Consider the following 12701-nt stretch of genomic DNA (forward strand, 5'->3'; position numbering starts at 1 on the left):
CTGCAATCAAGAAACACAGAGTGGAATTACTACCAACTTTTACTAATACCAGCCAGAAAGAACATATTTCTGAATTAAATGGATCCCATGGTTAAACCAATGATAACAGAGATTTTGGCCTCAGATCAATTACAGTCTGCCTTGATATTAAATAATCTCCCAATATAGTCCTAGAGAATTATAGCATCATTACCCAAGAACTTCACCAGGATTTACTAACATAGAATCTTTTTCACATGTGGTATTAAAATGTCTATTTTATACATAATGACAATCACTATTAGTATTTTCAATGGGTAATAATTCTAAATGCTATTGTGGCTGGTGAAGATATTAGAGAGAAGGTTGTTGAATCTTTAAGAAAATGTTTGGAATGGAATGAAGTAGATATGGGTACAGAAATGGATAAGTGAACAAGTGAATTAGTACAAGGTATGCAAAGTGAAGAAGTATATCAAGAAAGAGGACAGGAGACCATTTTGGTAAAGAATTATCAAATTAATTGGTAAAGAATTAAAATAATTAATTCAACATTAAAATGGTGATTCCGAAGATTGTAGTTATTTGTCTGAAAGACACAGCTCTTCCTCAAGAGAGTTTTCTTTTCTAAAAATTTTGTTAAATATGTTACCAAAGTGGAGATATTGCCAAATAATGTTTTAGGTCATATCCCACTGACTTTAGCATATAAAAGAAAGTTATAATTTAAGACTTGGCAGCAAATTGAGAATTTATTACAAAAAAAATCAATAATGGAAGATTGGAAAAAAAAAATAATTATTTGATAATAATAAATAATAACAGCACAGATATAAGGACAATACAAGACACTAGAAATCCTTTATGACAGGAAAATTTATACAGCAAAATAATGAATTGAAAAGACAAAAAAATATGCAAAGGGTTTTAATAGAGATAAAGATAAGAGAGGAAGATGAAAGATCTCCAGAAAGGAAAAATGTCTTAGAGCAAATTAAACCTCTACAATGCCAGCTTATCTCTAGGAGAAATTGAAATTGAAAAAAAAAATGAATTTTGTAAAACAGAAGAATTTTGACTTTGCAAATAAGATGAAGAAATTAGTGTATAATTTAAGAAAAGTATGTAGAAAATAATACTAAAAGTACAAAATGGTAAAATGATGGTAGCAGTAATGTAAACATGAAAAATAATACTTTACTTTATACAGAAAGTATATAAAAGAAAAGAAATTTATCTGGCAAAAATGGATAAATATTTGTTGTGACTCAGCAGAAGTCTCCTGTGAGTCTTTTCGGGATGCAAGATTAACAATGCAGCTGGGGCTCGTTAGTGGCGTCTTCTGGTGATAAAAGGATGGATGGTCCTGGTTGCAGGAGTCAATGTGCATTCAACATTCATTGATCATCGGTCATGGTTTGTTTGTGAGAGACACTTGGAGAAGTGATTTGCTTTCTGTAACCCTGATTCAAGGAGACACTTGGAGAAGTGAATTGCTTTGTAAGAGTTTTGTTTTGCATTCTGTTATCTTGTCAGAGACTTTATTTATGTTTATTTTTGGGGTCGCAGCCAGTCAGAGCCGAGGACTGATAAAGTTATTTCCTTTTAAGTTTGTCTGCCTATCGTCTGTTAATGAGCGAAGAAGGGGGGACAAAACAAATATTTAAAGAAACAAAATGTATCAAACATGAGCTAAATAATAGTAGAGGATCCTAATGAAATTATTTAATGGCTATATTTATGATCAGAGTTCTTTGAAGTGAAGACTACAACTTCTTGGATATTCTTTTGTTTAATAAAACAATAATTAAATATATGTGACTTTATATTAAGCAGCTGTGTTGTGCAAGCTCTTTATTTGTCTATAAAAATTTGGAATGGGAAGGTAAATTTCATTTTTTCACTTATACATAAGGTTGTGTTCATGAAAATGTGTGTGCATGTGTTTGCATCTCCTGTAATATAAATAATAATCTCAAATCTCAAAGTCTGTTTTTGAAGCTACTAGGCACAAAATTGTCCATTTATATATGACCCATTTTATTAAGGATGTTATATTTTCTTTTAGATTTCTGTTTTTAAACTAATTTAAAGGCTGTTTTTATTATGAACTGGGTAGCTCTAGAATGTATCACATTTCAGGTTTGAATCACTACAAGGTAATACCTAAAGCTAAAAGAATGAAACATTTTATCCTTTTTAATAATACATTTTGACTAACTTTTCACCTATGAGATTAATTTATTCCCTAGGAGAGAGGGAACAAAGGCTTAATAATAACCCTACTCTGCTACATGATTAGGATGTGACATTATTAAAGTTGTTTCAACTTTTTGCATTTTGAACTTTTAATCATCTGAAAGGAAGCATACTGTATGTGAAAATTTCATTGAGGTGGAGTTCTAACCTTCCTTTTGAGAAAGTTTTCCATGTGAATGCTGGCCTGAATTTCCACACCATTTCAATATTGTTAGAAGACTGTTTTTCTGGTCCAGTAACGCCTGCATGTTGCTATGGAATTAAAGTGGAGCTGAGCGCTTCTGGAGCATTAAGATTTTGGAGCTTAAAAGCTGAAATAAATCTAAGAAAACACCATCAATGGAAATTAGATACTTAAAAAAAAACAAAAGAGGTTCCTAAGGCTATTGAACTTCTCTGCCACATGTGATGTGATACACACACACACACACACACACACACACACTGCCTCATATTCTGAGTGCTGAAAATGAAAGCCCAAATAATACTATGACTATAATAATCAACTAGGCATTTGTGTAGCCTGAAAACATTTTGTGGAAGAAGAAAAAAAGTAGTCTGATAATAGCAGGAAGTCAGCTAAGAAGACTAAATCAAAGTAGCACACAAAAAAGATTTTTGTTAAAGGAAAGAAGCTTTGCAGATAATGCCATTTTTTTATTATCATTACAAGACTCTCTCTCTCTGTGTGTATTGAAATATGCCAAAGAGAAACAATAAATAAATGTATCTTTGGGGTTGGGCATTCATTGTTATTTACATCATTGTGATTTTTTTCAACTGCTATATAGCCTGGTATGGACATTTTTTAAGGACAATTATACCACAACAATGAATGCCTACTCTGACCATTTATTTCTTCCAGGGAGAATATAAATGCAATGGTTTTGCCAAACTTTCCCACCATGAAACCCCACTGGAATATGAAAAGTAGAATGAGACAACCCTATATCATTATTTTGAAAACAAATGTACCATTCAGCATCAGTTATACAGGTGCTTCAGAAATTTACCTTGTCTCTAGGTAAAAGTTCCCCTCGCACATATGTGCTAGTCGTTCCCAACTCTAGGGGATGGTGCTCATCTCTGTTTCAAAGCTGAAGAGCCAGTGCTGTCCAAGACGTCTCCATGATCATGTAGCCAGCATAACTAAATGTCGAAGGTGCATGGAACACTGTTACCTTGTCACCAAAGTAGTCCCTATTTTTCTACTTTCATTTTTTATGTGCTTTCGAACTGCTAGGTTGGCAGAAGCTGGGACAAGTAATGGGAGATCACTCTGTTATGCGGCACTAGGAATTCGAACCTCCAAACTGCCGAACTTTCTGATCGACAAGCTTAGCGCCTTAGCCACTGAGCCCTTTGTCTCTGTTAATATGCAATTTGTTAGTTCCAAGGTCATCTTTGGTGAGAGCCAAAGTCAGCATCTTCTCACAAATGTTTATTAGTAGGAGAAGGGATTAGACTTTGTAACAAAACAAAACAAAAAAGCAAATGTGTAAAAGAAAGAATTCTGAGTACCAAGATGAAGAGTGGAAAAAAAAAGTGATAGCCAACCATTTACAAATAATTGTGTTCCATAAAGGAAATAGCATTCCACAAATTCAATTAAAAAACATTGTCACTGGTGAGTTAGGGCACTTATATGTTACCCCGATTTTCTCTCTGCAGTTCATTCAGAGCACTGATCTGCAATTATCTTCTTGGCTGCTGGCCTTGAAGTGCAGGGAACCTGCTGAGATCAACATGAGCCAGTCTGTGTTCATGCTGATCAATCAGTCAGGCTCCCTCCAGCTAACCAGTAGGAGAGGGGCAAAGTGCCAATCGGTTAGTATCCCTCTCATTTGAGCTGCTATGACTTCTGAAGAAACAAAAATCCATTCTCCGCTTCATGCAAACATAATAAATATTGTCCTTCCTGCAGACATACATTCACATCTCTGTTGCTGTGATCAGATGCTATGAAAGGAATCACATTTATAAAAGAGTGAAACCTATCTGCCTTGTGGGTATCATGATATCACACATAAAAGCATCTGAAAGTGTAATGATATCTTATTTATTTTTATTGAGTTAATCTTTATTTTGTAACTCTCAAGGTCCCATCTCTGTTTCCTCCACAAGAGCAGAATGACAAAGTTGGAAGGGACCTTGGAGGTCTTCGAGTCCAACCCAGATCCTGTGAGATGAATTGAGCCAAGTGTCAACTCCCAGTGTTGTCATGGGAGGCAAGGAGGGGGCGTGTATTCCACACATACTATCAGTTGGAGTCTGATCTCAGATTACTGCAGCTGGCTTGGGAGGGTGCATGTTATAGGGGAATGTGGTCTATGACACAGATTGAGGGGACGGAAGGAACAGGGGTAAACTTCAACAATAAATCAAACAAAGCATAGATCTTGCCTAATGGTGCTCCTAATAAATGATTAGTTTTTGTATTCAACCCTGACTCAATGCTTATGAATCAATTAGGACATTTTAGGAAACCTTACACCAAGAAAACAACTGACTCAAAGTCACTCGGCTGGCTTCTGTACCTAAGGACAGACCAAAACTCATGGTTTGTTGGTTTCTAGTATGACACTTTAACCACTACACCAAACTGATATCATATGTGGAATTTTACAAGCAGGTGAACAATATTTTAACCCCTGATTCCATAGTTTTATAACTATTGGATCTAAGAAGGTAGAGATAACTCCAGGACTGCTTTTTAAAAACAATCTTGGCTGGTCTGAAGTCTTTTCAGATCTTATAACTTTTCTTATATGCCCAAATCTCAGCTAATATGAACAGGGGTAAAATCAGCTGTTTAATATTCCCTTTTATTTGGCAGCAAAGCATCTAAGCAAACAAAGCAGCATACTTGCATTTATTCATTTCATCTGACTTCCTTGAAATGGAATAGCTCTGCTAAATCCAGAGCCAAGCAATGAGAAGTAACAAGAGTTCTCACCAGTGAGACGATAAACAATCCATAAGTCGTAGCACTACAAAATTAATAACTGCCTTAGCCCTGGTTTCAAATAAACTGGCTTGGTTATCGCATGCAAGTTCAGGAAAGGAGGGTCAAGTGATATCACATGCATGTTGACACAATTGTCTACACAGGCAATCCTTACCTAACAACCATTGGTTCAGTGATTGTCTGAAGTTACAAAGGTGCTGAATTAATTGTAGTTATGGCTGGTCTTCAAAGTTATGGTCATTGCAGCACTCCCAAAGTTACATGATCAAAACCCAGGCATTTGGCAGCCTCCCTGCCCTTATGGCAACTCTGTGCATAACTCCCTCTCTCCCACAGGCCTATCTCCCTCACATTTTTGCCCTTTTGGCCACCCTGCACCTCACTACTTCCATTGCTGCCACCCTGCCTGTCACTGCTGCCGCTGTCCTTGCCCCTATTTTATCTTCGTAATCTTCCCCTCACTGCCTGAGAGAAGGTTTTTGCTGATGCCTCACAAAAGGCTTAAGTAAAAGTGTGTGGAAGGACAGGCTGCGTATAAAATAGCCAGTACTGTTGCTGCTGTTGTCCTATCCCTTTAAGACATCTCCTTTGCCAGCACCACTGTTGGCTATAAAAGCTGAACAGAGAGGCAGCTGAGTGTGATGGTGTCAATGTGTGGAAAGGAGTTGTGTTGCTCCGGGACTTGTTGTATTGGGTCTCTTGGGTTTTGGAGTCCACTGATTTACGTATATGTAAAAGAACCTGTGACAAAATGAGATGAAGAACACAGTGAGGGTCAGCTGGGAGTGGTGGGATAGGTCTCAGAGGGCAGTGTAGCCAAAACAACAAGCATGTGGGGAGATAGGCAGGTTGAGATGGGGGAACTGAAGCAGAGCCAACCACAGCAGGGCAAGAGACCTATGAGGTCTTCATCTAACAGTGGTCCTTCCCTAACACTGCAATCAGAACTCACCAAAACTGTTATATCTAAGTAGTGTGGTTAAGTTTCATCTAATCTCCACTTTGCTTAGTGAGGGGAATTTTCATGCCAGTTAGGGTTGTTAGGCAAGGATGACCTCTGTATCATTTGAGTCATAATGTCACAATGCTACTGACATAAGCAGTATAATTTGCATCCTTTATGCCATGCTCATGATGTCATTGTGATTTTGACTAGATGCCTCTAGTTACCACATCCTTGACTTAGACAAACACAAGGGTTTTGCCTTCCCTCAAAGACCCACTACTTTCCTTCCTTCTTTCCCTCCCTCTCAGGACAAAAACAGATTATGGCAAAAGAATAAGATGAGATAGCATTCTAGCTAATGGCCATTCTTAGCACTTCTCCATTGATATAAAAAGTCTGAAACTTTGCTTATGAGAGGTAGGTGAGACATCTGGTCATTACAAAGAAGTTAAGTTAGCCTCAGTTTTCTTTTCCATGCATTTTGATATGCAAGCTTTTTGCCTATGTTTTTTCAAAGAACACCCTTGTAGTTCTCAAGAGATTTTACCTGATGTGAAGTGCAATTATTTTAAAAATAATATTAAGCTAAACGTGGCTTGCAATGAAGAAGTTGAATAATTCATAACAGGGTGTGTGGAATAAAGGATAAAAATCAAAATGACAGTGTTAAGATTTCTTAGATATAACACTAATAGATAAAGTTTGTAAGGTAATGAATTAGATAAATGTTATATAGCTGCTACTTTACATCTAGATATGTAGATATGTAACTGAAAGAAACTACATATGTAACAGATAAAAGCTTTATCAAGAAAATTGAAAATCAAGTAATGAAGAGCATTTTAGGGTTAACAATTTTGATCATTGTCTATGTTTTCATATTTACTTTTATTTATTTATTTATTTACTTTTACATATGTTCATAAAGAGTGCCCATTTAATTTAAATAGATTAATTCTCTAAAAGCCTACAACACAGTGTTTGCAGGAGTCATAGATGCCGCTACAAACATGTGTTATAAATTTCAATAACATCACAATGCTTGTGATGTCACATGCCTTCTTAACACTGTTACAAGCAACAATAGACAGCAATAGATACTTATTGCTCTTGGGAAGTTTGAAAAGCAACATACTTCCTATAACTTATTCAAGGCTTTAAAAAACATAGTAAAAATGATCCTACAATGATTGAAATATGCTCAAAGATGTGAGCATGTTTATAAAGTGTCCTGACAGGTTGGGGAAGAATCAAAAGTTGTAAAATGAAGAAAAATCAGGATGATAAAAGAATCATGCATTTAGGATGGTCTCTTAGCTTGCAGGTTAATTCTAAAATCAAGATAGGTTCAGGATACTAATTGGTCACAAGATAGTCATTTTGGGAATATATCAATAATAGAATCAAGTAGTCAAAGTGTTAGAAAAGGCTATTTATGACAACAAGCCTACTTCATATTTTAACCCTTAAGTGCACTGGGTTCTCCTCCCCTCTTGGGACAGTTTTTAGAATGTCCATTCTTAGAAACTTATATCCATCTGATAGGAGAAGATTCTGGTTCAGTCCAGGCCAGGTCTTCCAAAGACGCAGGGCAAATTGCTTGAAGCAGAAGTGGAGTTTATTCCAGAGCATGACCAGTGATGAAATTCAAATTTGTTTACCAGTTTTGTGAGTGTGGCTTGCTGGGCATGGCAGGGGAAGGATATTGCAAAATCTCCATTCCCACCCCATTCTGGGGCCAGACAGGCTTTTGCCAGTTCTCTAAACTACTCAAAATTTCCACTACCGGTTCTCCAGAACCTGTCAGAACCTGCTGGATTTCACCCCTGAGCATGACAGACAACCATAGTAAGACGGTCACAGTGATCAAAGGTAGCTACAAAGTTGTAGTTTTAAAGTGGTTACTTTTATAGAAAAGTCAATTGTCCCCAGAAATCAAACAAACTCAACCTGCCTTCTTTTCATACACTGCACAAGACTTCTGAGATTCTTTAATATGTATGAGTTACATTAGGTAGCTTGTAGCCAATTTTGTCTGATTTCTTAAAAAGTTAAATAAGATTAAATTTGCTTAGAAATTGCCTGGCAAACTACAATGAGATGCTAGGACTACAGGCTGTATTAGGGGTTTTTTTCCTTTACAAAATCCTGAAGGAAGGGAAAAATAGACTATGGAAAAACTACTTCTGTATCATATTGAGAAAAATTCACATAAGTCACCAGGAGCTTTGCTGAAAGGCAAATGTACTTTTTATGATGTAGTAAAGAAGCTAATACTTTTAGACTTATTGCTGAAAAATAATACCATTTGAAAATACCAAATTACTATTCAAAAGATAATAAAAATCACAAATTGTAGAACGAACCAAAAGAAAAAAACTATCCTCGGGGCAATACATTAAAGAAAAATTGAAGGGGATTATTAAAGAAAAGAACTACCGCTATCATAAAAGGACAGATTTTACAAAATGACATGAAGAGTAACCAAATGAGACAGAATAATGCTTCCAAAGAAGCATTTCATCATAAAAAATAGGGGAAAACGAACTTTGTCAAAAAGCAAGATACAGATAAATAGTGATTTATGTGTTTGGATCCTATTATTAATCTGAACAAATACAACAACATCTTGAATCTTTTTTGAACTCTGATAAAACCATCATTTTCAGGAGTAAAATCATATCTATTTTCTAAACATCCTTGGTACCCAATCTTCTTCATATATTTAATATTTCAAATAATACATTAGATGACAACTAAACCTTATTTCTCTTTTTTGAGCAGCAAAAGTCTCACTAAGAAAGAAAAAAGACAAAGATGCTCATATATAATGAATAATCTGGAAATTGTGAAAGTAAAATATATGTGTCTGGAAGCTTGCTGAAATCCATATGTTTCCATTTCTCACATTTAAGAGTAATTTGTATGGCCAGGTGGAGCAAATCACTAATGCATTTTCCATCATAAAAGGTTCCTCACTTCAAAATACACTTTTAAATGGTCCACTATGCTTAATTTTATAGGAAATGGATTAGAAACTATCTGCTTTTAAAATGTCTTGATTTGTGTCTCAAGTTAGTTTTTGTTTTCATGTCCCTGTGACTGAAAAACATGGGGATGATACCCAGAGCGATTATGTGTGAGTAATAATGAGTAGCAAAATGTTGTTGGAGACTGAAGCAGAACAATCAAATATTTTTTTCCCTAGATGGAATGGAAATTCAAAACAAAAAGGAATGAAAGCATGGACTGTGAGAATAAGACCCGTTCTGGAACTCTAGAAAATACTGGGTCTTTTTTTAAAAAAACGTTTAAAAAATCTCAGAAGAAAGCAATGACAAACTATTCCATTTACTTTTGCTGTCTTCACTCCATCAAAGTCCACCTTCTGGATAGAGAGGACCATTGGTTTGAAAGAAAGATAAAAGAGGCCATTTATGTTAACATTAAGCAGCTCTCTGTCTCAACAGAGGGGGAGGAATAAGATACCATCTGTCTCATGTTAGTCCTTTCAGCAGTTCCAAGAAGATTCCATCCCCATTTGCACTCTGATACAGGTGACTCAAAGGACACAGATAAAGCTGTAAGTGGACTCAAGAGTTCCCAGGGAGAGTGTTAACGACCAGATGACTGCAAAGAAATATGATATTTGCAAACCTCCCCTTCCCCATCCGGTCAGAACTAGCCTTCCATTGCTCCCACCATCTTGTCAGAACTGATGAAGCTTCTTGGATGGAGAAGTGCAACATCATCATCTTCCTCAAGAGGAAAAAAACCCAATCCAGTTGCCTTTTGGAAAAAAGCACCTTCAAGAGAACCATGACCTGGATAACTGAGAATCTTCACAGGCATTCCATTTACTCATCAAGGACACTACATAATCAAGTATGTAAAGATTTTATTTTTACTATCTCTGGAAACTGTACTTTAGAAATCTACTTGCCAAGACTTTAAGTTCTGGGTCTTCATCATAATATTTAGCTTTATTATATATTGTCATTTCATCCTAAAATCAAAGTCCTAGCTTCTTGCTGTATATTAGTGAAAGCAATGGCTAAGATTAAATAAAACTGTCTAGATGCTGCCTTTTATTGATAATTGCTTTTTGGTTATTTTCAGCAAACATAGTTCATTGGCTTTAACTTTTCAAAGCCACAATGAACCACAATGCTAGTGAATTACTAGAAGACCAGACAGCTTTCTTCTTTTTTTGCTTAGCTATCATACCTGAACAGCAGGAGCCAAACCTTTATAGTAGCACTGGGATTATCAATTTTTTCTGATACCATCAAAAAAAATATTAGAATTGGAGATGAGAATATAATGGACCTAAACAGTAGCATTCCACACTGCAATGGATTTCAGTGCCTCAAGTGATACGTACCTTCATAGTTATTCAGCATTTATTAGTATTTCCTCTCTGTTTCAGAAAGTACAAATAGCAATGGGGAAAAAAAGCTACTTATTTCTCATTCAAGCAGGCATCATAGAAGTTTCAGGGGGATGAATCTAAGATAGGAGGGTAAAAATAGATATAGAATGAATTCCTGAAGTCTTAGTGTCAGTCAACATGAAAAAGCTACACTGAGGTTTATCCTGCAGTTCTTCCAGATTTAGAGAAAGCTACTCTGCCAGTAGAGGATATAGTTAAGAAGGCAGTACAGAAACATTGGGGGGGGGGGATATTCAGTGACTTTTCTTCATGAGATCAGCTTCACAGCTTGTGGATAACATACAGATGCTCTTTCCGCTTGGAATTCTTCTAATGGGATGTTTCATGTTTCACATATTGTGTTCAATAGGCTTGATGTGTTACATAAAATGGTAAGCAAAAAGGGTATTAGAAAAGCAATCCTAGGGGACTGTAATTAAATCATCTCATACTGTGGAGCTGGAAGCAACGATTCTAGCCTTTTTGAGTCCTGAGGTCAGAATTTCATCAGTCTGCTCTGAGATCCCTGTTTGTGATTTGTTAGACTCACCAGGTCTACTTTCCCAGTTTACAGAAATGACCTCTAATATGATCCCTATTCCTAAAATAGTTTATTTTTTTATACATGCGACACAGTCCGTGACCTCAGGAAATTCCTTTCTGTCTGGACAAATCACTTTGGACAATGTTCAAATAATAAGTTATTGATTTAGAAAGCTGTACTATGATAAAGTTTAAATGCCTTTGTTTTTAGCAGTGTGACCAAGAGGCTACCAAACCTAATTAGAATGGAACAGGGTCCATGATGAGGGAATGCCAAAGAGAAACAAGCATCAAACTTGAACTAAAAACAAAACAAAAACAGCCAAACAAAACAAAAAGAGCCAAGGTGGCGCAGTGGTTAAATGCAGCACTGCAGGCTACTGCTAGATCAGCAGGTCAGCGGTTCAAATCTCACCGGCTCAGGGTTGACTCAGCCTTCCATCCTTCCGAGGTGGGTAAAATGAGGATCCAGATTGTTGGGGGCAATATGCTGACTCTCTGTAAACCGCTTAGAGAGGCCTGAAAGGCCTATGAAGCGGTATATAAGTCTACTGCTATTGCTATTGCTTCCATTTCACCATGAAGCACAGCAAATATTAATAAACAATTTCTAGTTAACAAGGCACTGCAAACATATCAATAGTTGGATGTAAACTATGGGAATGAGATGCATAGATAAGAAATGAGCAAGAGACAGGTTGAAGAACTTCCTTTATCCTTTCTGTGCCCCTTTCCCCTGTTTCTAGCTTCTTCCCATTTGCTCAAGTTTCACATTGTGGGAAATGTTCAGTAACAATCAACTTCAAATGAGGGCTCCAAAAGATTTCTAAACCCTATTGCTAACTTTCCACAATAGTAATATTACTCAATGAGAAATCCTGGGGGAGACGGAAATGCCCAAAGACTTACATTGTACTGCACTATACTGCATTATCCTGTATTGCTTTGCTTTTTCTTTCAAAGTTGGAAACTGAGTGTATAATGTTATCCCTAACAATTAAGAGGTAATATATGTATTTCTTGCAAATATATTCTGCCATTCCTCTGATGAGCTCAAGGCAACATACAAATCAGATCTGACTGCTTAACTTTATCTACCATCTCTACTTTTTTTTCTCAAGCATGAATTTATATTTTGCAACCCCACTAACTTCCCTAATGGCATCATTACGGCTCTGTAAATTAGAGTAGCTGAAGAGAAGATTTCTAAATGAGTTTTATAGCTGCATATAAATATAGTTATAAAAAGTGTGCATTCTTCTACTGAGCTATGATTAGCATCATACAATCCATAGCGAACAGGAACAATCCTTTACAGGAACTTTGCACACAATTCTTGTTTGATAGTCTGAATGCAGTGATGTTAGATTTTGTTTTCAGCTATTATGGTTTTTCTGGTGGAATTATTTCCCATAATATTACTTGGGTACAGAGGTAGCCCTGAGAGTCGTTATTAGATTATAAAAAGATGATTTGAATTATTTTCTGGATTTTTTTATTTTTTATTTTTTTGGTGCAACTGTGAAGCTAATTGAAATCAGATTTTCAGCTGTGGAGGTTTTAATGGAATAGCA

This window comes from Thamnophis sirtalis, unplaced genomic scaffold (genome assembly GCF_051295495.1).
Source record: "Thamnophis sirtalis isolate CommonGarterSnake01/CBP01778 unplaced genomic scaffold, rThaSir2_p1.2 scaffold_2, whole genome shotgun sequence".
In the NCBI taxonomy this organism is placed as follows: domain Eukaryota; kingdom Metazoa; phylum Chordata; class Lepidosauria; order Squamata; family Natricidae; genus Thamnophis; species Thamnophis sirtalis.